Source organism: Physeter macrocephalus, chromosome 13 (genome assembly GCF_002837175.3).
Source record: "Physeter macrocephalus isolate SW-GA chromosome 13, ASM283717v5, whole genome shotgun sequence".
Classification (NCBI taxonomy): Eukaryota; Metazoa; Chordata; class Mammalia; order Artiodactyla; family Physeteridae; genus Physeter; species Physeter macrocephalus.
The window spans coordinates 51,557,495-51,583,051 of NC_041226.1; the positions used below are offsets into that span (position 1 = coordinate 51,557,495).

The 25,557-nt window shown below is 40.9% G+C and overlaps 1 long non-coding RNA gene across 1 annotated transcript in view; it reads right to left on the bottom strand.

The window, feature by feature from the left end:
- Nucleotides 1-4,118: 4,118 nt before the first annotated feature.
- The window catches only part of LOC129392680 (uncharacterized), a 61,429-nt gene continuing 39,990 nt past the window's right edge, over nt 4,119-25,557 (bottom strand). Inside the window, exons 2-3 of the long non-coding RNA XR_008619031.1 lie at nt 12,416-12,561; nt 4,119-4,196 (exon numbers count right to left, since the gene is read on the bottom strand). This is a non-coding gene — a long non-coding RNA (uncharacterized lncRNA). The remainder of the gene's footprint in view (nt 4,197-12,415; nt 12,562-25,557) is intronic.

The following is a 25,557-nucleotide window of genomic DNA, read 5'->3' on the forward strand; positions in this document are numbered from 1 at the left end:
TGGTGAGGAGACTCCAGCATCCTTGCCTCCTTTCTCTGACACTCCTTCACAACCTCGTCTTCTCTACCCACCCTTTCATGTTTCGGTTTTCTCATTTTCCTTCCCCTTGTCTTCTCAAACCACAAACTCCCGACTGTCATATGGATGAAGACAACCACTTCTGGATCTCCAATACAGATATCTCTTTTGAGCTCAACTCCTACCTGAACCACATGCAGGTACCAAAGGCATCTCAATCGCACAATGTCACAGCAGCGTCTTTCCTCTGCATTCCCAATCTCGATCAATGTTATTTACCATCACCCAAGGAAGACATTTAGAGTCATAATAAATCCTCTTTCCCCCCTCAATAAATTTCCCTTCCAGTAACTCTACTTCCTAGAAAATCCTTGAATTCTGTTCCCTCTTCTCCATACCTCTCCTCCTACCCTTCAATCTGGTCTCCTTGGTTCCAGTCTCACCTTATTTCCCTCACTATGGCCAGAGTGATCTTCCCAAAACACAGCATGTTTGTGTCACATCCATTCTAATCACAATAAAAGAAACTGTATCTAACAAAACCCCCTTTCACATCATGCAAAAACTACCCTTATTGGTCATGTTCTATCGACAAAAAATATGCAAATAAATCATATTCTTTTTTTTAGAAGAAGTTTGAGTTAAACAAAAGAAACAGTTGTCAGAAAGGAAGAACTGCTGCTTTGCAAAACATTTCCACCCAGCTCATCAGTTCTCAGCTGTTAGTAGACAGTAAACCTATGGGAGGAAACTACAGTATCAGACAAAGATTTAAGAGCCCCATAAAAATACCTGTATATTTATTTAAAGAAGACATTTTCCAGACCCTCATACCCGTGTAGAATAAAAGGACATGTTCTGAGATTCTTTCAGTTTTTAAGAAAGAAGTTAATCTTCCATCTCCCCCATCATTAGTAACTCCACTGGACTTTTCCACCTTTCTACACACACACATTATAGGGGGTTCCCATAGAGTTCTCTAGGAGGGATAAATACACTGAGAAGAGTTTGAAAGGATTGTGATTCAGTGGCAGAAACAGAAACCTTTATTACATTTTTTTCATGAGGCAGGTTAGCTTCTATTTCATACAAATTGTCCTGGTCACAAACAGCATCACACTAGAGATGAAAATGGATTCCATTAATCTTCAGTCACTTTTATGGAATAAAGCAGGGTGATTTAATTATATAGTCTTAGGATCGTAAAGTTGACTTTCCCTTTCTTGGCTCTTACAATTTTCAGTAAATACACACTAAGACTCACAACTTTGGAGTTTCTTGATGAGTTCCCAAACAAAATATTTCAGATGTGTTCATCTGTCTAAATTTATTTAGAACAAAATATTTAAAGTATGATGATGGAATGGACCCTTCCAGATGAGTAGGATGTCTTGAATTTTCAAATTTACTTACTTCTTTTTTGACAAAATCCACAGTACGGTCTCACTGGCAGTGGAGTAAAATCAAAGAAAAAGTTCTTTTTTATTATTGTTATTTTTTAAATTGAAATATAGTTGATTTACAATATTGTGTTAGTTTCATTTATTATTGTTATTGGACCTTGAAGAGTAATGAACTCGGAAAAAATAAAACACTAAATCATTAACAATACATAATTCCAGTTAGGTCCCAGGCCTGAAGTCTGAATTTTTTCATCTCAAAAGAACTGACATACACTCTAGAAACAAAACTGGTTTTCTGGCATGTTTATAAGTGTTTATGTAAGTGTGAAGCAATGAGTTTTCTTCTTCCCTTCCTTCAAAAACAGGAATATTTTGGGTTAGATTTGCTGGTGCAGATCTTCAAAGCCACAGTCAGGTGTTGCCAGCAGCTTCTGAATAAGTTCCTTTTTTCTTGGTGTAGGTTAAAAAAAAATTGGTCCATTAATGAATATTATTTGAATTGAACTTTCATAGTTCTGTGGAAAATCAAGCAGCACACATGTTTTGGTGGCCATATCACAAGCTCTTCACCCTCCCCAGGGACTTCTGAGGGTGGACATGTTCATGGTCAAGTCACTGCCCTGTTTGTCTACCCAAACCAGATCATCTGGGTCACCATTATGCATAAAAATGAGGTTTGATACTGTTTCAAAGAAGGAAAAATAATTGCAATAGTTTTTGCTCTAAATTTTGCTATAAAATGATTTTTTAATCCTCTTCAGAAACTTAGAGACTATTTCAGATGCAACAGAAAACTTGAAAAAAAGAATGGAATGGGAAAGAAAGGGAAAGACATCCTTAAACATGACGCTTGAACAACATCAATCCCCTACCTAAACGCAACAAAAAATGAGGACAACAGCTCTCTACAGTGGATAAAAAATAAATAAAACCTGTGAATGTAAAACAAGAGCACCCTGAGAAGATGTGTTAACAGAGGATTAACCTCTGAAATGCTAACAAGATAGGGAGGAAATGATAAGAAAATTAGACTGCATTTCTCCATGCTGAGCCAAAGAGATAACAGTGTATCATTAGCCAAAACTTTTATATGTGTTGCCATATATGAAAGTCTATATACATTTTGCCCTATTTTTAAAAATGGATGTAAAATAGGAACATTTTAAAACACCTCAAAACAGCACTAGTTTCAGATATTTTATTTAACTTTAACCTCTTATCAGGACCCATAACTCATTAATTAAGCATTCATCTTTATATTTTAGATCTTGGTTTAAGGCCCCTCGTACCACATATGTCAATCCAGGGCTATCTAAAGCATTAATTTAAAATGTCAAAAGTGTAATTTTTCTTTACAGCAGAAGTAGAATTATAAAAATTAGATCTTTCAATTACAGATGACATTTACCACTCTAATCAAGGTTAGCCTAACATGTGGTTGGGGTCAGAGGTTGAATGAGAATGATTCTCTACTCCAGAATAACTCTAGCACAGGTCTGCCATTGAGATTTTGCTTCCACCTTGATAAATACTCCCATTATCCTGGTTCTGAGTCATAACAACCATAATCATAGTTATTGTATTTTATTGTGGATTCTCTATGAACCAAATACTGTGTTCAGCTCTTATTAATTGACATAAATGAGTCCTTAAGTATGGACACTAAAGTCAAGCCCCATGTATTTGAACCCTAGTTCTTGAGAAAATTACCTTACCTTGCCGAACTTCTGGTTTTTCAAGTGTCAAATGGGCTTAATAGTATCTAAAATCATAAGGTGGCTGTGAAAATGATGAGAAAGATGATGACCAAGAAGAATTAAACAATTTTCCTAAGGTCACACACAGCTAAGAAGTGGAAGAAACAGATCCCAACCTAGTTCTTATAATTCCAAATTCCCATAACTTTCCACTATATCACACAGCCTCTAAGGGTGCCCAGGATGACATGCAGATAGAAAGTACCAGAGGAGAACACAACACAAGTTTCTATTCTTGGGAGGAGACATGGACCTTTTGGGATAACCTAAAGAAGACAGATTCTGTTGACTCTCAAAATCTTAGGAAAGCATATCGGCGACGTGTTGATCTGGACATCATGGGAGCTGACAAGGAGTTTCCAACCGACTGTGCCCAGCATACCATAGAATATAAGAAAGAGAAAAACTCTTTCTCCCAGTAAAACATTTTACAGTCCACTCCCAGCTTCAGCATCCTTTGAACCCCTCAAATACTTACATTTTATGATAGAAGAGGAGGGTACATTTCAAGAAAGTTGGGATGAGTGATGTTACTCCTTGGTTGTAAGCTCCACCAGGGCAGGAAGACCATCAGTTTTACTGACCACACGACTCATACTACCTGACACAGGCTGAGTTAACTCTCAATAACTGTTTCTTGAATTGAATTCAATCCAATTGCTACTATGATCTTCATCCATAATGCACAGATATTTGACCCTCCTGTTTTCTCTTGAACCCTTAATTAACTTCTAGCAAATATTCCATTTGTCATGCATTTGGATACCACCCGCATTAAGCATCTGCAAGGCAAAGACCCAAAGCCACACAGACCAGACATATCAGCCCAAGGAAAATGGAAACATTCCACATCAGAAGGAATGTGCATTATTTTAAATGTTTCTGTTTAACATATAAGATAATTCATGTTGATAGAGAGATGTAATATTACATGATACTGACCTGGATTTAATGTAGACTTTCCTCCTTCTTCATGGAATCCAGAAAGTCTCTTTTCTTGGTAAGATGTTACAGTCATCTGAAGAATATGTGGTCCAAAATAGCAAGGGGGGAGGTACAATCCTGTAAGACCAAGTCTCAAAGCCACATGCCACCACTCTGAATCTTTGGTGCCATCCTGCAGGCTACCTACCACAGCTTTCCTCCATTAAGTCAAGTTTAGGAAGCTGAAATAGCATTGCTCATAAGACTCTATAAATGCAACTACCTTTCTGTGAAGCTATTTGGAAATACATGTCAAAAACCTTTAAAATATGTCTATCCTTTGACTGCATAATTCCTCTTCTCAGAATCTATTCCAAGGAAATAATCACAGATGCAAAGAAACATCTGTGTTATAAGAGAAAAAAAGTTTATCTTTTGTAAATAAATAAATTTTTATAAATAAAAGATCCAGAATAACAAAATGGTCGATTAAATTCAGGTACATTCATTCATACTAAGACTCCCTTTTTTCCAGATTTTAACATCTCTGAAATTGGAATGTGTCTTATGGTAGCTGGCCCCTTATTATCACCATCAGCTACGAAGTAGCCACAAAGTAGCTGTCATCCACAGGCATGCACTAACTTGGTCACAGATGTTCATCTTGTCATTACCTCAAATGATTGATGTACATTGTTGGTACTACACATGTTGATTTCACTGCCATTTAAAATGTCTTCAAAAGTAACACTGTGATTCAGTATTGAGATGAAAAGTTATTGTGTACACACATAGGCATGTAAACAGAGCTGCAGTGGGTAAATTTTATATTGGTGAAGCACATATTCATCATAGGAGAAATGATCACTATTCCATATTTTGTTCCAAAGCAAAAAATCGTGTGTTTTATAGAACCTAAGTAGATGAAGCTGTGCTACATTTTGTTTTCTGAGGAATATGCAAAAGAAGCATCTCCTACACGCTAAGTAGTGTAACTCAAGGCAAAAGCATTGCCAAACGCTTAGGATAGATGAAAGAAATGTCAAAGCATCAAAAGGCTGGTGTAAGCAACAAATGTGTTTCAGGAGATCATTAAGGCCTTTGTGTCATAGCTTAATTGGAAACATTTTTTTCCTTTCTTAGTAGTGTGTAAAATAATGTGTCGTACAGTTAATGGCATCTTAAAATCATTTAAAATAAAGACTTCCTGGAGACAGAGAAAACTTTGGGCTTAAATAAAAATATAAAAGAAGAATACAAAATTGCAAACTCACAACTATGTGAAATAATTTTTAAATAGTGTGGAAAAGTGAAAGAAAATATATTAAAATGTTAAAAATTCTGTAAAGTAAGACTATAATTAATCCTTACTTTCTTCTTCCTTTTTATGTTACCCAGATTGTTTTTTTTAACTTTCCATGTTTTTTTTCTAATAATAGAATGTAAAATTGGAAACGTTTTTCTTTTTTTCTTTTTTTTAAAATTGAAGTATAGTTGATTTACAATGTTGTGTTAATTACTGATGTACAGCAAAGTGATTCAGTTATACGTATAGCACAGGGAACTATATTCAATAACCTGTGATAAAACATAATAGAAAAGAACATATATACACACACACACACGTGCATGTGTGTGTTTGTGTATATATATATATATATATATATATATATATATATATATATGAAGAATACAATGTTGTGTTAATTACTGATGTACAGCAAAGTGATTCAGTTATACATATATATACATTCTTTTTTAAAAAAAAGAATGTTTTCTTAATTAGTTCAAAATAATATTTAGAATATTAAAAATAAAGGTAGAAATGCACCCTCCAGGGACTCAGCACTTCTTTTATAACCATGGTTGTTTTTTATCTAAGCCTTTTTTGAATCTGTTTATATTTTATATCCTTATTCTTCTGTGAGATTCATAAGCTTCCAGTTCCACATCCTGCCAGGTGTTCCTAGACTGGGCCCGTGCATGTCAACCCAATCTATATTCTTCACACCTTCATAATGTTCAATAAAACTTTCTTGGCCTATGCTATTCCAACCACAAATGCTAATTTATTAAATTTTTTCTAAATATTGAAGCTCTTTCAGAAAAAGTAAGGATCTTTCCAACTCATCTTTCTTAATACTTATAATTATTTTGAGTTCACTACCCTAGGCTATTCTGAGATCAGGGCTATAGCAGAGGACGTTTATTCCTAAGTTATTTACCCAATTGTGGCATCTTTCAATTTCTTTTCTGTATGACAGAAACTAAGAGGAACAAAAGAGGAAACACATCTTTTTTCTGGGTATATTATCGATCAAAGGGCTGTCTAGCTGGTGTAGTTTGCAGCCATGGACTTTTTGATAGTAACCTTACTATCATAAACTAGAATTTCTGAGTTCACTGAGAAGATGAACAAGGAGAGCATAAGGTGAAGATGGAACGGAGATAAGGAAACACAGAGGCTGAATTAAACCTCAGAACCCAGGGACTCTGGACAAGCTGAATTCATGCTGGGGAATGTATCCCCAGGCCCATCTTTTTCTCTGCCCTGGATCTTTCTCAGTTTTACTGCATTTACAAAATCCGTCTCTGTCTTCTCTGGTCTCTCTCATTCTTCTACAGCTGAAAAAAAAAAAATTGTGCCCAAATGCCACAGGCAGCCTTGGGTTGCAAACGGGAAACAGGATGAACCCCAACTTCACATGCTTGGGCTCCTCCTCAGTCAATGCTGACAGAAGACTTCCCCCAGAGGAGCATCTCTATTTGTCTCTGCAGTTAGCAAGGTGGCATCCTTTGTGCCTCAGGCACATGCACACTCCTGTCACTCGTGGAATCTGTGAGTGGCCCTCCTGCAGATGTGGCGAGACTATCAGAGCAATCAGTTCCACAAAGAAAGATCACCGTGCCCCAAACTAAGCTCTCCACTGGCACCATCAAGTAGCCAAGTCCTTCAGTCCCCCACAAGTAAACTTATTTGAAGGTATAATTATAAAATCATCTAAGCATTTAACCTGCAGCCCCAAAGCTTGTTCAGCTCCCTATTTGTGCCCCATCCCACCCCCAACTAGTTAAAATAATAAATAAATAAAACGTGGTTTGATGCTACTCGCTGACAACTGATAATCAATACCTGACTTGGTCTGAGACTGAAGTTCAAGACTCAACTTTGCCGGAGCTAGACTTTTCCCAGCGACTTGGACACAAAGGCATGGTGGGAAAGGATGAGATGCAGAGATGACACGGCAATATAGAGCTTACTGCAAATCAGAGACACAACACATCGGCTCAGCGTGGGGAGAGGAACATCCGGAGTGCAAAGTTGAAGGAGATGGGAGAAGGGTGTGCTGGAAGTGTCTTGTCACCTTCACATTAAGACTTAGACTTTGTGGGACTTCCCTGGTGGCGCAGTGGTTAAGAATCCGCCTGCTAATGCAGGGGACACGGGTTTCGATCCCTGGTCCAGGAAGATCCCACATGCCGCAGAGCAACTAAGCCCGTGTGCCACAACTACTGAGCCCACGTGCCACAACTACTGAAGCCTGCACGCCTAGAGCTCGTGCTCCGCAACAAGAGAAGCCACCGCAATGAGAAGCCCACGCGCTGAAACGACCAGTAGCCCCCGCTCCATGCAACTGGAGAAAATCCACGCACAGCAACAAAGACCCAATGCAACCGAAAAATTTAAAAAATTTTTTTAAAAGACTTAGACTTTGTAAAGTCAAATCTGCCAAAACCTGTAAAATAAGGATACATCTCATTTCTCTGTCATATGTGAGATGTTCATTAGCATTTCATGCAGGCAGGCAGAAAATTGCTGGGGAAAGGAAGAAATCACATTCCGAGCTCATCCCCCACCAAGAGCTGCAAATGTGGCATTTCTGCCCAGGAGGAAACCATAGCCTGCTGGCAACAGACTCTTCATCGACCCAACCCACAATGAAAACACAAAGCAAGCGAAAGACGCTGCATCTTTACTGCTCTCAGTACGTTTAGAGTATGTATCAGTCTTAGGAACATTTCCTGGAATCATTACATAAACTCTCTTTTCACCTGAAGTACTGTGCTCCCTACCTGAATTCCGTTTAATTCATTAGAACAGAGGTATGATTAACTTCTTTAATGATCAAATTTACTAGAAATCCAGGGAAATGAGGCAAGAGGGAAGGAAAGGCATTACCGCATCCAGAGCACTAGAGGGAGGCTGGGTTTCATCTCTGTCTCAGCCCCATTCTTCCAGGACTTTTCAGAAGAGGAGCCCTCTCGAATCACGTAGGGCTCCACAGCCCCAAGTGATAATCCAACCTCGATGCTGGACTTGACTTTCATCTTTCAGGTTATGTTGGTACTTGCCACTCTGCAAGTTCCCAGTTATCCATGGCAACAGGGAACACATGAAGCAAACGAAGGCAAGGCCTTCAAATACTTTACCTCATCCTTTAACACCCTTTTAGCAAAACTGATTAACATGGAACAAAGTGGACTGTTTGACATTTTATCCCTTCCGCCTTTAACTGCCCTGTTTCTGGTGGAAGAGTAGTGAACAGAGACATGGTCTAAAGGCCGAAGGTCTAAAGAGGACGAAGAGGGCCGGACTATCGGCGCCTGAATTCTGAAGAGTCGGTTTTGTATCTGAGTCACTTCCAAGATGAGGGCATTATCTTGTGGGAGCCTAGACTGACCAGTCTTTGGCCTAAGTAGTGCTTTGCATTACAAATGTATGCTGAGGGGGAGGACAAAATAAGAAGCTATTACATTGTCTTAAATGTGTGTCTTTGAATTGACTTTCTGTCACCTGCCACTAAACACCCTCATGTTGCTGCCCGCAAAGGACTGACAGCTTTCAGCTGCTGCTGTCACTGTTCCTTCCAAGCTGACACCTCAGATGGTAGCACCAAACCTTAGCACCCCTTTCTTTTCATATACCAGGATGTATTCCACATCATCCAGTTCTGATGGTTCATCACTTAAAACACCAAAAACCAAAAAGAACAACCTGAGAATATTATTTAGCCGTTGAAAAACCATACTGATGCAGAACATTCAATGACATGGGTAAGTGCTCATCATATAATATTGAATGAAAACACCCAGATACAAAATTATATACGCAACATGATCGCATTTGATTACGCATATATATGTGTGTGTGATTCCAAAATATTAATCTTGATCATTTCTTGGCAAAGTGGTTAAGAGTAATTTTGATTTTCTTCTTTATGCCTTCAAAAATTTACTAAATTGAGCATGTATTATTTTTATAAGCAGAAAAGAAATAATCTTTTCAAACTGCTACACGGAGGTAAGATAGTCCTCAGTTTAAACCTGCATGTTATTGTTTATTTATACCACATTCTACTCCACTAACTTCACTTCCTATCGTCTGGATTCCCCAAGGCCCACAGGGTGCAACTTTGTCTCTGGCATCCGGGATGCAAATGAATCATTTGCATTTGAAGCAAATGAAGGCTGACTCCTGGGTGACTCCTCAGTGCGTCAGGTGTCAGGAAGAACAAGGAGCCAGAAGAACTGGCTCCTAGCCCCCATCCTGCCCCCAAGAGTAATCAGCGCCTTGGAAATCCCTGGGCCAAACTCTCCCCATATATGAACTGAAAGATTGGGCCCATCTCACTCCAAATTTCTACTTTCCATGAGCTGCTAGATCCAGTTGCAGCAGAATGCTCTGATCGCCATGAGTGTGAGGTTACTGCAAAGTTCTGTGCACAAAGCAAATGATTGTCACGCAACCAGAAGTGGTGAAAGCCAAGAGTCATAAATATGCAGGAGATCCAACATGCTGTTTTATCTCAGAACAAGTCTCTCGGGCAAAATATTCATTGCAGATGTAAATACAGCCCAAATTTGGGGCGGGGGCTCAAAAAAAGAGATAGGCAAGGTAGTCTTTGAGAAACATTAAATTATGTAATATTCCAAACATAAATAAGGAGTTAATATTTAAGTTTAATATTTAAGTTTAATAGTCTGAATCATCAGGTGACTCAAGTATAAACACCTGGAATGATTACAATAACCTGATCTGAACAATTAGTCATAGAAATTATAACGCTTAACTTGGATGGGATTACTGACATTTTAAAGCTAAACTCTGAAAATTATACAAGCAATACATAAATTCACTGTAAAATAAAATTCAAACCATACAGATATACGTAGAGTAAAAACTGGAAGTTCTCCTTCAAGTCTCACCCTCTGCCTACCCACGCCTCTACCTACAGGTAACCTGTTTTAGACCTTTTAAAAGTACATATCTTTACATAGTTCCTATCTGTCTCTCCCAAAACACCACAAGAATATCTATAAATATCACAAGTCTTTGTTCTGTCAAATTCATCCAAAAACTTGACAAATTTCTTACTAAAATGGAATAGTTGCTTTTCAGAGAAAAGTCCATTATTTATAGCTTCTAGAATTGATGCTGACCATTATTCTCTATCTCTGCTAAATCTTGTTATCTTTAAAATAATAAGCAAATAAACATGGATATTAGAGGAAGAAATGTTACTAGGACAGCAAGAACAGCACAGAAGCCTCTGCGTGCGCCGTTCTCGGCCTCCCAGACACAGGCATATGCCGCCCTTATTAGCTCAGACTCCTAACTGAGCTCAACAGATGCCCCAGGTTAATTCCCATGTGACAACACATCCTGCCTGTGGGCACTGCTAGGAAACTGCATCACAACTCTTGCTTCTCTGCAAAACCCAGACAGAGCTTCGGGTTCTAGAGGAAGGATCAGGTATTTTGCAGGTACTAGAAGTCCAGAGATGGCACTTAGGGACCAGCCCTTAAGGTTTCATAATTTAAATGCTGACACGGACAATTTATTACTGGCAAAAACAACTCTGTGCAGAGATCACTTAAGTATAGAGCTCACCTAAGAGGGGGAAAAAAATAAGGAATGAAATACAATTAGCCAGACAGCTCAGGCCCTAAAAATTATTACATTAGGCTCAGGGAGGGGAAATGACGCTTTTGTTAAAGTAGAGGAAATACACTCTATCTACTAATAAAAACTATCATTTATTGGTGCTTCCTATTCTAAGCATCTTACGTAAGTTAAACAATTTAATTTCACAACAAACCCAGACAAAGGTGCTATTATCATATCCATTTTAAAGAGGAGGAAACTAAAGAACAAAGAGCTAGTCAGCTTCATCTCGACAGGATCTTGGCTCTCCCTCCTAGTAGCAAAATGGCTGCAGTAGTGTCAGCCTTTACATCTCCTCACCACACCATTCAGAGGAAAGGAAGCCCTCTTCTGGAGTCCACATTCTCACTGGCCTGATTGTGTTACATGCTCTTCCCTTATGGACAGGGAGACTGAAATATTCAGATCAGACTAAGCCAATTAGAACCATCTGATTACATACCTGGAGGTATAAGTAGGATCAGTGTCATCTAAACTTCCTGGGGGATAACGGATGCTGAAGAGGTGAACACCAAGAGTCTACTACAGAACTCATCAGCCAGAAAAGCACAGAGAGTTTCTCCAACGGTATAATTATAATCATAGTCCAGCTTGAAACTCTTATTCCTATTGGCACTATCTGTTCTGGAACAATATGTCCTCCATGTAGTTACCTTTTTTTTTTTAAGTCAAATTTTTATTCTATCTCCTCTTCCCCAGAATCAATTTTCCCTAGGGACAATAGGTTTGCAATACATGTTGGGCACTCTTAGGCATATATGTGATAATTACTTTAATTAGAAAATTTGATAGTGCAGAACTAGGACTATCATATACTTTGTGATTAGAGAAAAATCAAGATTTCAAATGAGAAGACTCTTTCTACCTAGTCATCTTATGTATGCGTTATTTTACCCCTGAGTTATAGAGTTAGTGCTGTAGATTTAGTGCTTTGCTCACACACAAGCAAAGCGCACAAGTGAAATCAAGAACTGTATGAGCCCTTATGAAGTGCTCAGAATTGTTCCTCTGCTTTTATTCTGAACAGATAATTAGCTAACCAATTTAAAAGATGTTCTCAAATGAAGATGCCACAGTGTTCCTTGGGAACACATTTTAAAGTTTAATGACCTTCACTATCAGTGTGACGCTCATACTGAAACTAACATTGAATTCAAGTTAAGCCAATAAATATTTGTTAAATTTAGGATACCTTCTATGTAACCATCTTGATCATGCCCGTGTCTCAGTAGAAAACATCCTCTACAGTAGCCTTCATAAACTAGAAGACCACAATTGTACATAAGTTGATCAACACATAGGTATCTGAGCATCTGTGCTAGGAAAACAGGCATGCAAGCAAGTGTAAATGTTATCCTCAACCTTACCTCTCCAGGATACATGGTTGAATTCCATCTTCCTAGTTCTTCATCGTTTCCATGGCTTTTCTCTGGACCTTCTGCTACTTTTCCACAGCTACGATAAATTGATGTCTCCCAATTGAACTCCACAAATAGAAACAACAAAATGGATTCTAGAAAAAAAAAAAAGTGGTTTATTTTGAGAAGCAGATTCCCAACCACAATGCTTTTACATTAAGTTGTGCTTGAATGGAAAAGAAAAATAAATATAGAACTGAAAGAGTTAACATAAAAGATATCACCTAATAATCCAGGGAGAAACACCTCATATGATTGTTACTAGGGTCAACTAATCCAGGACATCCCTTGGCTAACACCAGCTGTCCATAACTGAAGCAGACCAGCAACCATTCCCCGGCCTACAGCATACATGCACGCTGCCAAGAAGGACTAATTCTATCAAAGCCTGAGCAGCTCCAAAGTTCATTCACTTCTGCTCTTAAAGAAGTTTCAGAATCATTTTAGACCTCTCCAGTGTGATTTAAAGCTCCAGAACAGGCCTATTAAGGGGTGATTGAAGTCATCTTGTTTAATGCAAGAATCCCGCTACACCCATGGTTACCCATCGACCCAGAAACGGGAAGCTAAGCATGGCTGCTCCGATGATTGTCAAGTTCCAAATATCGGGAAGCCATTCCTTACACTAAGTCAAAGCCAAGTCCTTATACCCCTCCACTCTGCCATTCCTACCAAAATACGTCTAATCCTTCTTCCAATGACAAGCCTTTAAATAGAGGAAGTCAGCTGTCATATTCCCTTCTTAGTCATATCTCCTCTGTCTTCTTCATAGAACATCCTGCAGCTCCCATATATTTTGTATCATCTTTCTCCTTGTCACTTCGGTTAAGCAAGTTAAGTGATACACAATCTAGACGTTTTGAAAAATGTACCTGCTTCCTTTTCTACCACACTGCTGTTGTTAAGGGTGTTTGTATTCATTTTGCAGTCACTCCGAATTAAACAAATAAGTGAACCAGTATACAACCCAATAAGCATTTACCCTGAGGATGTCCATTTTGTCACGAGTCAACATTCATACTGCTTTGTGTCTCTTTAAATGATACTCTGCTGATTTCCTCCACCTTTGAGTCTCTCTGTATTCGGCCTTCCCCGTTCAGTCATTCCCACCCAGGAGATTAAGGTCAGGTAGCAAATGCCTCTTTTCTCCATCATCTAATTGATCATGCTGGTGTGACACTTCCATCTCTCCTTCACCTGGAGAAGTGGCCTCATGTTAGATGGTAATGTTGTGGAGGAAAAAACAGAAAGAGAAACAGCCTATTCACCTTCAGAAAATGATGGTACAATTTGGGCTTCTCAACACCTGATTATTTTCTAAGCAGTAAAACTTTCCATTCATTAAGCCCTAGGTGGGTAAGTGATGCTTCTACAAACAGAGAACATGAGATACCATTTATCAGTGATTCTCTGGCAATCACACAAACTGGGAGAGACTGAAGGAATGACCAACTATGAAAACCACAGATCTGAGTTCCAAACACAAGGTGCTCTGTCTGCACATTTCTACATTGTTATTTAGATAGGTAATTCTAACATGTAACTCCAAAAGGCGGAATTCAGACGTGGTCTGAAAGACCTGGGTTATAATTGTAGGTGAGACCGAAGCATTCAGTATAGACCCAGCTTCTACTGTGTACAGTACCTTTACCTATCTTAACTCAGTTATCCTTCAAAACACCCTGTCAAGACCCAGGAAGAAGGGCTCCATTTTACAGATGAGATCACTGAGGCTTGGAGACTTATGACTTGATGAAGCTCACATAAGTGCCAGATGGAGTTAAAATAGGAAATAAATCCATCATTGAATCAGGATACCATGCTAAGTATTCATCGTAGTAGGCTTCAGTGTTTATTATAGCCTCTCTTCTCTGAGATCTAATATAACAAAATTAACTTCCGCTTTTACTTGCCCTAGATTTTGACAAGTGACACAAGCAAAAGTCAAAAGAGAAGAAGGATCCTAAGAAGATTGCAGAAATGTGTCCTGAAGGATACACCCCCAGGGCACTGCCCGGCAGCCAACCCAATCTTGGCTTCAGTGATGAGAAGCCATCACGTGCTCTGATAATGCATGAACACTGCAAGGTTATCTTAGCACCTGCTAGTGGCCAAGCCTCCTTCTGTTCCTTGCTACAGAAACCTGACTCTAGATACCTATTTCCAGCAAGTATATAGGACCTTACAAAATACTGGGTCTCACGACAGGAGTACCCAATGTTCCACTCTCTCTGGATTAAGGTATGAAAACATTTTTCTTTTAATGTACCAGTGTGGGGAGGACATATTTTTTTTCTTTCTCATTTTCTGAGATCACTGGGAATTTTCTCACTGAAACTTTTTTGGAAAAAAAAGAAAAAAAAAATCCTTGGTGGGGGCTGTGCAATTTTCCAGATATTTCTGAACCTTCACACCACTTACTCTGGGATTAATCACATGAATATCGTGAACCATTTTTAGGTAATTTAGCACAGAACAATTTTCTAATCTCTGCTTTGCCATTTTCTTTATAACTGTGGGCTAGTGACATATGTTCCTTCATCTGTAAAATGGTGATAATATTAGCCTACTCCAGGGAGACTTTGTAAGAATAATAGAAGAAAAGCCTTTAAGTTCATCTATAGCAACCACCCCCATGGATGAAGATTTCTAAGGGATTTGGGAGGAGTGGGAGGGAACACAGAGGGAGTGGAATGATATAAGGAACTGAGAGAAAGAAGCCCAGCCCACCCCTCCCCCAAGTATAGCATCCCACCTTATCTTTCTCTAGTACAAGCTCTCTCTTAGGATCTACTTCTTCTGGTCCAACAGTTCCTCCATCAGACCTCCTGTAGGTCCCAGGTAACTACAAATCCCATGTTAAGAACATTTGCTTAAGATTTTGCTGGAGCTTCTCACATTTCTATATATGCATTGCTGATTTTAAGACTACCCAAAATATGTGAAAGCCATGGCTAAAGATTCTTTCATTAAGGAAATTATAGTGATGTGGAATCTGTTTACTTTTCACCTTGGAAACCAAATACATTACCTTCCACTTCCTGTTTTAGGCTTAATATGGTTGACAAGCTCATATAGCCCCATATCAGTAAAGCAAAAGCTGGTCTCCAGTGTAGACCATCCTGTCATTCTTACATACACAGTCAGCCTTGGAGGGAATAAAGTAATACCCACCACTGGAGAGCTAAGGAAAACAAAAGAGACTAACCTCAACTGAACACCAGCATGGCAGAATTGTGAAAAAATAAAGCCACAACTTTACTGGATTTAAAAGGAAATTACCTAGAGAAAAGCACATTTCTTTTGGTACACCCAAATAAATAACCTTTAACTCTATTAGTAACTTCTACTAGTAGTTAATGCCTACTCTCTTCTACTGAAAACACTTAGTTTGCAGACAATTATGTACTTTATGCAGCAAGTTTAAAGAACATTTCATCCAACTATTCAATGTATGTGTAGATCATTATACTCAAATGGCTAAGGGTATTTCATTGTTCACCCTTGCTATCTCTTTTAATAGCTATTTACTATCCTGATTCCCCTACATCACCCAGCAAAGAGGGGGTTTCTTCACCTTGTTGATGCAGAGCATTAACTTAATGTTGCAGAATTTAAGCTCTTCTCTTTTATAAACTTATAATACCCTTTCTCTCCCTGTGCTGTAAGTCTGATTTAATTATCTCCCAGAAATCAGTAAAGGTACTGTTATTGTCTTTGCTTGCCCTTAATCCTTATTTGATTAAAGTACCACATGCTTACTTGGACTGGGTTTACCTCAACCTCCTCAATTCTAAATATCAAAGGCAACAGTGGGACTGCTGGGGTGACTTTAACAGGCACCCTGGATTCAACAGACGGTTCTGGGATAATCAGTAAATCGATATAATCCACAAAATGCCAGTTCCTTTCCTTCGTGCTGCCCTGTACTGCCAAGCCCCGCGCATCTCCTCTGAGCACAGGTCCCCTCCTCTTTCAGAGTTCTAGCCAGCAAGGGAAGAGAGATATTTATAGGAATCAGGAGGGTGTGTGAAACCTATTATTCCCCATTCTAACAGGCTGGAATCTTTTTCAATCTTGTAGGCCTTTGAAAGACTTCAAGTGCTATTTGATTGAAGTCCTGCAGTACTGACAAGGGGCTCACTAAAAATTTCAGCATTTGAAAAAGAAAGAGAAAAACATAGGCCCCTGTCAACACACATTTTTAAAGAAAGTACATGTATCATTGTGATGCTTTTACCGGTGAGTGATCTTTAAGATGCTAGGAGAAATAGAGAAGGAAGGAGGGAAGGGAGAGAGAGAAAGACAGGGTTGGTTGTCTTAGCTCTAAGAGGGAGCAGTATTACACCCAAATCATTTTCCCACCAGCAGACATTTCCAGGGTTTCCATGAATACCAGGCACACCTGTAGCACAGGAGAAGACATTTCAATATCACCCTAAGTGTTAGTTTCCTATAGGGCTGTCATAACAAAGCATAACCCACTGAGTAGTTTAAAGCAACAGAATATTTTTCTTTCACAGCTCTGGAGTCTAGAAGTCTGAAATCAAGGTGTTGGCAGGGTTGGTTCCTTCTGGAGGCTCTAACGGAGAATCCATTCCATGCCTCTCTCCTGTCTTCTGGTGCCTGCTGCCATTCCTTGGCGTTCCTTGGCTTGCAGCCACATGGCACTCTCCCTGTGTGCCTCTGTGTCCCTGTGTACAAACCTGCTTCCTCTTATAAGGACACCAGTCATTGAATTAAGGCCCCACCATAATCCAGGATGACCTCATCTTTACTTGATTACATTGGCAAAGGCTCTATTCCCAAATAAGGTCACATTCACAGGTACTGCGGGTTAAGACTTCAACATATCTTTTTGGGAGACACAATCAACCCACAACACCCTCTGTAGTACAAAGTAGCCTTGTGCTACTGCTTAGCTATTCCGTGTTCCTCTCTGTATATTCAACCCTTTCTTGAACTGGTTCTCAGTCACTGTGGGCCTTACATGGATGTACTGTCATATTTTAATTTAAATTTTATACAGTAGAAGACAATTTGCTGTGAATAAGAGATGAGGAACATAATCTATCTGGAGCCAAATAAAGACTGCTCACTAGAACACACAGGAATTTTGCCTTGTAAGTATATGAGAGAAGGGCAAGCAATAAGTCCACCAAAATGAACACCACTGGAGCAAACCAGTAAGCAGTGTGAGAAAGGGGAAGGCTTTCCTGGACACCATGAAGCATCACTACACTGCGATAGCAATTGCACTGCAATCGTTGTTTGCTTGCTGTGCTGTTGCGAGACCCTCAATCTCTTGCAGTGTACTGTCAATCTGTTAATGCCTAGAACACAAAAATGTTAAGAACCTCTGCATTCATTGTTGAGTGTAGATCAAATGCTCCAACTCTAGCTCCACTTCCACTGAAGAATCATAATTTACCAGGTGCTTAACTCAGTACATTGTGTAAAGATGAGAATTTCAGGCCTATAAAGGAAACGATTTGGGGTAGCAGAGAACTTTTTCACATTTATTCAGTGATTTGTTCCATGTATATAGTAAAATAAACCCGACTCAGGGCTTGGATAAAATCAGCGAATGCCACTGGAAAAAAAAAAACAAAACTGATCTCGAGAATATGAATCTCAAGACATTTGTAGCTTCTGGAGAGCACCTAGAAGGTTCTGCCCAGGCTCTAACCCCCAGCAGGTCACTGAGGAGCAAGAAATCCTGTCACTGGGGATTTGTTCTGAAGATGTGGGAAGAGCTGCTCGATACAATGCAATACCCACCCCCACGTAACAGCTAAGAATTTATAGAGATTCTTTCATCGGATACTTTTCCAGTCAAGAGAGAGAGGAAGGCACCTTTCTGGGACACATAATGAAAGGAGAAGCAAAAGGGACCCAAATAATGTCACCCCTTCCTGGCTGTGCCCAGGGGCTGCTGCTGTAACCTTCTCCCCATGGAGCTTCTGTACAGCATGTCCCTAGATGACATTTTCCATAACTTGGATGATGGAGGGGGAATCCATGAGGTATGAGATCTGCACAATTATTTTCTCAGAGAAAATTCATGTTCCGTGAAGAGAAATGAGGGAAAGAGATCTGGGGAAAAGGAAAAATAATGTGTTCTGTTTTTGCTCCAATGATCAACTTCTTCATCCCTCTGCGACCCTAGCCTGCTGACTGCCGAGTCCTGTGTGCCTGACCCTGAAAGGCCAAGTGAACGTTAGGTCGTAAAATGAGAGCCCAGGCCCCAGTGGCCTTCCATCACTCTGTACAGTCCACAGCAATCTACTCAAGAAGACACTCCCCATGCCCCACTGAGATGCTGGGTCAGATGCAGAAACATCACCAATTAAATGCCAATAAGAGTGCGTAAATTTGTAGATGAGAGGAGGACTCTAGAAATGTGAGTGGTGCTGAATCTCTCCCGTCCTCACCTTTCCTTCTCTCTCCTTCAGAAACCTCTTCCCTAATTTTCTCCACAAAATCCTCCAGCCAGAACTTCTGGGACACTATGCTGAGGCTATAACCAAAATAGCATGTTCTCTTTCATAGGACACACTGGTGCTGCCGAGTTAGTTATGCTTTTTGGTACTGAGGTGCAGCAAGACCATCTTGTGGCAGAGACCGGTAGTCATTTCCCTCTTCTTTCCTGGGCACACAGCTGGACCTCCCTTCCCAGCTCCCTTGTAGTTAGTTATAGCCACAAAATTGAATTCTAATTAGTGGATTGTGAGGGCTGAGTGGCACTCACAGGTCTGGCCCATGAAACTCCCATGCACAGTAATCCATGTTCTTTCTCCATCCACTAGTCTGATGCAACAAATACAACCACTTTGGAAGCCACATGGGGAGGACAGCAGAGCCACAGGATAGAAGGAGCCTGGGTCTCTGAATCACCACTAGGAGCCTCCAATCAAACCCTTTAGGGTGTTACATAAGTGAGAAGTAAACTTCTATTGTATTTGAGCCATTCTACATTCTTTACTCAGATTTGTTTGTTACAGCAATGAATCTACCTTAATTAATATGCACCTTCTTTCTGAGTTGCCCACCATGGGGCCTGTGTGCTTTCCTATACTGTCTATTACTAGAGCTTCTGAAACAATACAGTTGGTATAGGAGAACTTGTTCCTTACTGATAACAAAATTTTACTAAACAACAGGCTTCTATATTATTGTACAGAAGAAACAGGGTAAGCTTTAGAGTCAGACTGAGCTTGATCCCTTTTCCATAACATTCTGCCCAGGTGATCAATATCAGTTCACTTTATCTCTCTGACCCCAAACCCTTCTCTGTAATTGGGATCACTAGCCCCGATTAAATATTAGAATAGAGTTGCAAAGCATAATGTTTAAGGGGTAGAATCAAAGCATTTAGCACAGTGCCTGGTACACAGTAGATCCTCAATGACTAGAAGGTATTATTATTTATATCTATTATCATTTACTTGATTGTACCCTTTAAGTATAGGAACAATATCTTATTCATCCTTCTATCTTCAACATCAAGCATGAGGTCCTAGAAGATGTGGATTATGTCTAATTTATCTTTGTAACTCCACATCTAGAACAGTGCTGATTACGTCAGTGAAAGGAAGTTCTCCTTAGTACTAATATTATCACCAACTGTGACCTCCAAAGCAAGCATCGTGTCTATAAATCTTTCTCTAGAATCCAGGAGGGGGACCCGCACATAATAGGCACTCAACAACAGTAATTAATAAACTAATTTCTCGCTGGTAGGTAGATGATGTGATTCTGGTTATGGGCATTGGTAGGAGGCAGTGATCGTTATATCGCAGATGGGTCTGTGAGAGAATCTAGGGTCCAAATCAGTAGTAGCCTGAATTTTCAAACCTCCCGTACTACGTATGTGGCGTCACTGCCCACCAAAAACAGAACACTCATTCAAAACTAAGCATTCTCCAATTCCCACTTGCATAATTAAGGCAGACAATGTAGCCTTCCCAGTGGCCTCACAAAGTTGTCATGAAGGCCAAACACTATAACAGATGTGAAATGATATACATATATAGAAGGTTACTATTATTGTTGTTATTATCAAAAAAGCCATCTTCTGTTATCTTTGTTATCAGCACTCTCATGGTTTGGATTCTTTCCCCTCATCTGGTCGGATATCCTGTGTCATATTCTCTCCCTGCATGAGGCACGACCATAAAGTAAAATATTAAGACAAATATTCTTATACTACATATTACATAAAGACAAATACTTTTGTTATTAAATTGACTGTTTCTTGGAAACACACCCAGAAATGACTCATCCCTTAGAAAATAGGGTAATAAAGCATCTCATTTTGTCCAGGACAAGACTGTATCACACACAAGTTAAGACTAGCAGGTGATAAGTCCCATTGCACTTTCTCAGATTGTTTCAACAATGAGTAGACCCATAAGCAGCCTCTGAAACGAAAAACAGTAATTGGGAGGAGAAGGTAGAGCAAGAGTTGAAATGAGGAAAATAGGATGAAGTTAAGCTTTGACGTAGCTGGACGAAATGTAGTTCAATTACACTGTATGCATATAAATAATTGCCCTGATTACATCAAACGAAGCTTGAAAGAAGGTTAGATGTGTCACCAGGAGAGCTGCCAGGCTTAGGGCCAAATGACCCCATAAAGTTACATTCCCTTGGTGCTTTCTCCAAGTCCTCCCCTTTGTAGGCTCTGATATTTCATGCTGTTAGCACACACAAGTGAATTCATCTCTTGAGGATTTGAGCTCATGGGAGATTGAGGGATAAACAAAAAGGCCAGCACGTGCATTTACACTAAGCCATGTAGCATTCAGGATCTTCATGCATGTCTCCTCAAGCCAGCCCAGCCTCTGCAATTATGAATACAACACAAAACACTGACTGAAAGCAGAAGTTCACTTTGTGAGCCTAGCCTTGGAGCTAGCCTGAGGATTCAGATTATATGACTTCTGGTCCATTCATCAGCACAATAGGAACACACCTGTCTCCAGGAGTCCGTGCATCAAGTCGGGGAAGATGGGTACCTTTTGCCTTCCCAATAGACAGCCTGAAATGTCAATGCCAAAGTTGACCTCTCTTGATTCCCTGCATCCCACACTCACCTGTCCTCTACTCCCCCACCTAAATCTGGATGTCATATTCTTTCTCATTCTTCATAATATTGATAAGGTCAAACAAGGTTCTTGAAGCCTTATGTTGATTATATGTGAAATGTCTTATTTCTAAGGTTAATATTGCCAATAGATGATCTCAAGGACAATGTGATATTTTTATTCAAGTTGTCACCTCTGCTTAGAAGAAGTAGTGTTACTTTTCCTTAGAGAAGAATATATTTGGCCTGTTTCTGATGCAAGTGCTACTCATTTGATGGTCACATCTGCAAATCCTCAGGTATTCAACTTTCTTCTAAGAGACAAATATTCTTTTTATTAAAATTACTTCATAAGCACAAATTCCTTGCCAAAGGAAGTCTGAAATGGCAGATTTTGTAACTAAAATAACAACTGGCACCTGAGGCACAAGGAAGTTATTGAAATAACAATAGACTGGGATTCAGAATACCTGGGTTCTTGACCTTGTGCAGCCACTAAAGCTCTGGGAAGCCTGTTTTTCACACTTTCATTCCCAGTTCCTTATCTAAGAAGTGAGAGAGCTAGATGAGATCATTTCCAGAGTTCCTTTCTGCTCTAAATTTTTATGATTCTAAGGTACTTGAGCTGACATGCCAGACTACTGGAAAACATTGCTAAGATGGAAGAAAGAAAAGAGCTACCAGTGACTACATCTTTACCAAGTTTCAGGCGTTTTGCACACACCATCTCATCCAGTCCCTAAAACCACCCTATGAGTAGGTCCTATCATTATCTGCATTTCGCAGATAAAGAAACTGAGGTCCAGAGCTGTTATGTGATCTGCCCAGTGTTATGGATTGAATGTGTCCCCCAGAACTCATCTGTTAAAGCTCTAACCCTCAATGTGATGGTCTTTGGAGGTGGAGCTTTTGGGAGATGATTAGGTTTAGGTGAGGTCATGAGGGTGGGATCACTCCCCATCCTCATGATAGGATTAGTGCCCTTATAAGAAGAGACCAAAGAGAGACTCCCCCTCCCCCTGACCTGCTCCCTCTCCCTCTCTTTCTCTCTCTGCCATGTGAGGACATAACACTACAAGAAGGCAGCTGTCTGCAAGACAGGCATTGAGCCCTTACCAGGAACCAAATCAGCCAGCACCTTGATCTTGGACTTCTGGCCTCCAGAACGATAAGAAATAAATGTCTATTGTTTAAGCCACACAGTCTGTGGTATTTTGTTATAGCAAGCTGAGCTAAGACACCCAATGCCCTATAGTTAGTACAACGTCTGAAGCCTGTGCTAAAAACAGAGGCTGAATTAAACTACAGAAATGTCTGAAGAAATTGTCTCCAGGGCGGTTAGCTGAATGCCAAGAGTTCCCATTCTTGGGTGCTGCTTCTCTGAAGGCAGGATTAAAATTAATTAGTATCAGTGCCAACCCTACCCCCGACTGCATAGCAAATGACCTAGATGGTCTGATCTGAAGGACAGGCATCTAGAGGCAGCCTTGTATAGAAGTATCTCATTGGCCCAGGAGCTAGTAAGCGGGGCACCTGCTAAGCCACTGTTCGAAAGTCCATTCTTCAGGAATAAGCGCTGCTCTCTCCCCGGGGCTCTCTTTCAAAGGGCAAACTCCACTGGCTTGGGACGCAGAAGCTAATTGCTCCAAGCTGGCCTCTTAGGTGCAGTCGGCAAGGCAAGCAAGCTGCAGATGACGAGAGAGAGGGTGGGGACTGGGAGGACAGAACTGACAAGAGGGAGGAAAGAGAACGAGGGGGAGGGCAGATGAAGACAACCCCCTACTTCTCCCTTTGCTGGGACCAATCCTAGAGTAGAGAATTCTGCTCCAGACTTGAGCGTGGATGCTGACGCCATTATTAATAGCTTACAGCCTCCCAAACCAGGCGGCACTACTCATATGCGAAGGGTACCAGAAGAAGCAGGGAGATACGATGGTGGGGACATTACTTCCGCAGATGGTGGCCATGCAAGCTGTGGTGGCAGATTGTTCAGAGTGGGTTCTGTTCTGCTTTCATGGCATCTGTTTCCAAGTTAGGGTTGAGCTTCCCGGTCTGCTGACTCTGTTCCGCTTGAATCCAAGTCGGTGGCGGGCACCACATCCGGACCTCTCAGCCCTCGGGCAGGCTGCCTTGAGCCCAGGCAGAAAATGGAATTTTCCCTTCCTGCCTCATTAAAGGAACCATCTAAGTTCACTTCTCTAACAGAAGCAGTTTGGGCTGAATTGAGTCTTGCGCAGTAACGAGCAAAGGCATCAAGTTCTACGATCCTTCCTCTGTCTCAGTAACAAATGCACTGGAGTAAGAAGGAAATCTCTACACACGTCCTTACTCCCGTGGGGAATCTGCGACTCCATCTGCCGTTTCACATGCTAAGGGCCGTGGATGGCAGCCGTTTCTAAGAAACCATTTAGAAAAGTTTTTTACAGGCCATACTTTGCATGTTTATCTCCATTAAGTATTTCGCTAGGCACCAGGCAGAGAATACCATGGGTCACAAAATCTCCTTGCTGTGTTTAGCTGTATCTATATTCAAGGGAGCAAGTCATTCTGGAGGTTTCATCTGGAATATCCAGATAATGAAGTTGCCACATTAATGAGATGTTTCTTATAACATGTCTCTTAATCTATTCTTCCATCACCCACGTGTTGACCCAGCTTTCATTTCAGCCTCTTCAGCCCCATCTCAGGCACCAGATTTGTGGTTCAAGTGTGGACTTGTGAGGAGGAAACTGTGAGAATGAGATCATAGGTTTAACCAAACCTCACTGCCTCAAAACACAATGAGCCACTTTTGGCAGCCTGGCCAGTCCAACAGGAAGGCCAGCGGCTGAGGAACAGCGCCAAGCTTTAGCTAAGCACTCAAGTGTTGAAAGGTTTCATGCAAAAATCCTGAAGCAGAGCAGTGGAATCTTCCGGGAGTAGAGCCCCCTGACTCCTGCCCCAGAAATTGTGCTTATTGGATGGTTTCTGGCTCCCAGCAACCCGCCTCAATTTCCATCAGGCAAATAGAAATGAGCGCAAACTTTCCGCTGCCCCATCCTCCCCACCAGGGGTTTGCAACAGGCTCTGACTCCTCTCAGCACCCTCTGCTCCACACAGAAGGTGGGTGGCAAACAGCCAGGCTCTGGGCTGGGTCAGGGGAGCGGAGACTCAAGCAGAGCCCTGGTTCTGTGCAACAGGAATGTGGGCCACCGTGGCGGCGGAGGGGGTATTTGCGGGAGGTTCTAAGTGCCCTTAGGGTTCAATTTCAACAGAAAGGAATCTCTGTCCACCTTCCTCATTTACTGATGCCAAAACTACCTTGGTGGGGCAGTGGGGACCCACAGTGACACAAAGGCAGAGCCAGGACTAGAATTCAAGCCTCCTGATGACTGTCCGTCTACTCCTCCTCTGTCTCCTGGTGCAAGGGATGAGAAGAGAAAGAAGGTGAAGAGGGTCCTGGAGTGGAACAATTTGAGAACGTCCATCCAAGGGTTTTCTGAATCAGAAGTTGTGCAGTTTTCATCTGTTCTGCCCACCGTCCTCACGAGGTATCGGACTGGCTCCTCCAAAGACCTGTCCTTATCGAGTGGTGCCAGCTCTGGATGCAGGGGAACAGTAACAGGACTCAGCTCAGTCCCCAGGTACAGAGAAAGAGCCCTCTGCCTCCCGGGGCCTCTTTCTTGCCGGCTGGGCAGCCTGCAGCCACAGTGGAAACATGCGGAAACCTAGAAAAGGGAAGCTGTGGTTCAGCCTGAGCAGACAAAATGCAGAGATGGAGCATGGAGGGCTTTCAGCTAACCCACAACTGCAGAGGCCCCTGCCCTACTGCCTCCACGGGCGCTGTTCAAAAGCCAGTGAGAAAGCAGGTGAATTCCCCTGCCTGTGGCAGAAACCGTCCCATTAACTCATTGTAAAATGGGGCTTTGAGAGTCTAAAAATAAAAGCACAGTTTCTTCTTCTATAGATTGTGGATCGACATGCAGCACAAAAGCTGGATTTTTAAGCCGGGGGTCATGCCATC